Raw genomic sequence first — 3,686 nt, 5'->3', positions numbered from 1 at the left:
CTGCAATTACATGCTCAATAAATAATCTAGTGTACCTCCATTCTAGAAGTGGTTCAACTCAATTAATACATCAGAATCATTAATAAGGGGAGAGTATACCTCAATTTCTCCAACAATGTAAACTTTAACAAAAAGTTGACCTATTATGTCATGCCTCATTTCTTTATCTCTTCCAAGCAAATCCACATAAGAAACCCGATCACAGTCCATATTTTCTTCAATAGTAACAGTGCCACCAACATATCTCATGTGAGGATTGTGCACAAATTGACCACCATGAAATCAACGAAGAGTTATAATCTTGTCAGCCTTTCTACAAAGACATTGACCATCAAGTGAGGGAATAGGGACAAGGGAAATCAATAAAACAAAAGGCAAAACTTTTTCAACAAATGGCCACCATCTCAAAAAAGTCAATGTTCAATCTAAAAAAAAACCCTACTTCTATTGTCCTAATAACGAAAAAAACCATACATACAACCATCCCTTTTTAAAAAAAGAGAAAATACAAAACCCATAGCAAAAAACATAACCCCTGCTTCATTCCACTATTCGCAAACCAAAAAAACCAACAAAATAGCTCCAAGAATGCAGATTTAAAGAAAACATTGGTTGAATAGTTACTTTTGGAAGCCAACTTTCGCTTCTCTTTCACTTGGGTATTATCCCCCTCCCAAATGCTGCGCTTTCTTCCGTTCTTCACAATATTCAGCTTTCTCTTTGTTCAAACGACGATGACAAGAAAACCCTAATATTTTTCCCTTGCCCAATAACCCAATGTCACTTCCTTTTACTCAAAGATTTTCTCTTTAAACTTTTCTTTCTTTCTTTTTTTTTTTTTCCTTCTGAATTTGCAAATATGAACAGTCATTGTTAGTTTTTCTTTAACGTTTTTTTTAAATAGCTTATGTGTAAATATAAATGGATCCCACTTTCATTTACTATCGCGATTGTAAATTGGTAACCAGCATGAAAAAATATATATGTGGTGCATAATTTTTAAATTCAGGTGCATGATTGGTCTCCCGCAAAGTTGGGGGTGTTGTAGGGTTATTTTCAAAGTTCAGGGGGAATATATGTATTTGGCATCTATATATATATATATATATATATATATATATATATATATATATATATATATATATATATATATATATATATATATATATACAACAAAAGGAGAGGATCGGTTAACAAATATATATTTCTATTGATTCTGAAGTAAATGCTATGATGAAAGATTTAGTTTACACACAAACAATATTTCTGATGTGGAAGATCAGACTAAGCTGCATCCACAGAGCATACTTATCAACATTACAAAACACAACAACAATTTTTTAAATGGTTTAGGGTTCCTGCAACCTTAACCTGGGATCCCCAGAATTAAGTCAGAGTGTGGAGGGAGAAGAGAATGGTGCCGTCAACACGGTCTTAGAACGTAACAATTTAAAATAAAATACAAACTTTTATTTAATTACAAAATACAAATACAATATTTAAAACTTACAAAAGTTTTATAATTAGACTTTCTCCAACTTGGAACGCTTACAATGAACTGAGAGCTAAGAGGGAGAAAGGGATTATGAGTAGGAATAGAGGTTAGTGTTAGCGATGCCTTCATAAGGGGAAAGGCTCCCTTTATATAGAAAATTTAAGCATCTTTACTATTTGCTTTATGATGTTGATGAACAGTGCTATGTCTGCCACCGAATCTTTACTGTTTGCCTTTTTACTGTTGATGAACAGTGCTATGTCTGCCACCGAATCTTGACTTTTACTGTGGACATAGTAACCTGGCTTCTACTGTTGAAATAGTAGCTTGGCCTTTACTGTTGACATAGTAACTTGGCTTTTACTGTTTGAAAATTGAAAATTAAAGGAATAAGGTTCCTTCTGCCTTTTATATTGAGTCAGAACAAGATGAGGACGATAATGTGTCCTTCTTTTTCTTTTCTTTTCTCTTTATTTTTTCTTTTTCTTTTACCTTTTGCTTAATTCTTTCTTTTCTTGCTTTGGCTTTTTTATCTGTTTTACTTTTAATTTTTATGGTTGACCGAATGTCTTCTTCATCAGTGTCTTTAAAAGAAGATAAAGAGACTGTGGAAGAGGATGATGATGATAAAACGACTTTAGCTTTTCCTTTATGACTCTTTTTAGATGAGGATTGACCAGATGATACATATTTGGGCTTACTGGAGGATTGGTTTATTGGGCTTTCTGAACTGGTAGAAAGTTGTTGAAACATTTCTTGACAGATCAGTTTATATTCTTCGGGTGTTTTAGCTGCAGCTAAACGGGCCTGACACTGGGCCTTCTAGATCCCAAAGTTAGGATTATCCTGAATGGCTAATGTACTGGCATAGGTTAAAGCTAGAGTAGATGGGCTAGCTAATTTAGTGCGAATCCATTGATGGATCTTTAATTCAGTAGTGGTGTTCTTGAAAGATCCCCACCATTTTATCTTGTGTCTTTTTACTAGCATAGGAATTTGGGTTCCTGGGACATACTGATAATCAAAATACCATTGGTATACCCAAGGGGTGAAGAAGGTCATACAATAATACATCAAAGATGGGATATGGACTTCTCCAGGATTGGGTTTATAATGGGCTTTAAAATATTGATATAAGGAAAGGATCTCAGGGGTAATGATTTCCTCTGAAATACCTCTTGACTGCCACCACTTTTTAAACCAATTTGGAATTTTTAAATCAGTTCTAATATGTTGATCAAAATATACTAACCAAGAATGGGTAGTAGTTGGATTTTGAATACAAAAAACTTTTTCCCAAGCTTCTTTGTAATCAAAATAATTATATGTAGTACTATGTTTATGTAGAACTTTAAATCTTACTGGAGTATATAATGAAGATACGGGCCAATCTTTGGGATGAATGACTCGTTTTATTTGAATAGAGGAATAAGAAATTACGGATTTATTTTTAGTATCAAAAGTATGTTTGATTTTTACAGATCCAGTATCAATTAAAATATTATGGTAATACTCCTGAGGTTTTGAAGAATCAGTAGGAACAAAATACCAATCCTCAGGGTAATATTGCTTTATAATTTGCCAAGGATTAATATGATTATATCCATCCTCAACTTCAATTTCATAATCATATATATTTTTTACAAACCATTTATGTATACTACTAGTAGTAGAATATTGGATTTTTGGCAAATCCACAGCCATCAACGGATTTGATAAGTCCTTACTGTCTACCGTTTGAGACAGACTAGTCGTACCATGAGCGGATACGATCGTTTTAGGTTTAGAAGTCATACCTGTATCTTCTGTGGAAGAAGACGCCATACCTTGCAAGGCCTTTAATACTTCTGGGGATTGAGTGAGTTCCTCAATCCATTTTTTAAGGTCTTTTGAAGGGTTTTGTTTACTATTTAAAGTAAGGGTTTTACTGAGGTCTTCAGAATGCTCCGAAAGAGCTTTAGTGGGTGAAGTAGATTCTTGTTTACTAGGGGCTTTTCCCTTATCCTTCTTCCTTCCCATTGTTTTGTAAGAATTCACGTGTCAAAAAGTCCGGGATATTATTTGTATTACCTTTAATATATTCAATATCAAAATCAAAAATACTTAATAATGCTTACCATCTAGCAAAAATTTGTTGAGAAGCAAGGTTTTGAACATCTTTTTGCAAAACATCTTTAGCAGATTTGCAATC

At 33.4% G+C, this 3,686-nt stretch overlaps 1 pseudogene; it reads right to left on the bottom strand.

Moving 5' to 3' along the window:
- Positions 1-1,903: 1,903 nt before the first annotated feature.
- LOC149499122 (uncharacterized) lies at positions 1,904-3,514 on the bottom strand (annotated as a pseudogene).
- Positions 3,515-3,686: the final 172 nt, after the last annotated feature.

Source organism: Jatropha curcas, chromosome 1, assembly GCF_041381405.1.
Source record: "Jatropha curcas cultivar XTBG-Jc1 chromosome 1, XTBG_Jcur_1.0, whole genome shotgun sequence".
In the NCBI taxonomy this organism is placed as follows: domain Eukaryota; kingdom Viridiplantae; phylum Streptophyta; class Magnoliopsida; order Malpighiales; family Euphorbiaceae; genus Jatropha; species Jatropha curcas.
The sequence above is the reverse complement of the archived record's forward strand: the minus strand, read 5'-3'. Positions and strand labels throughout refer to the sequence as shown.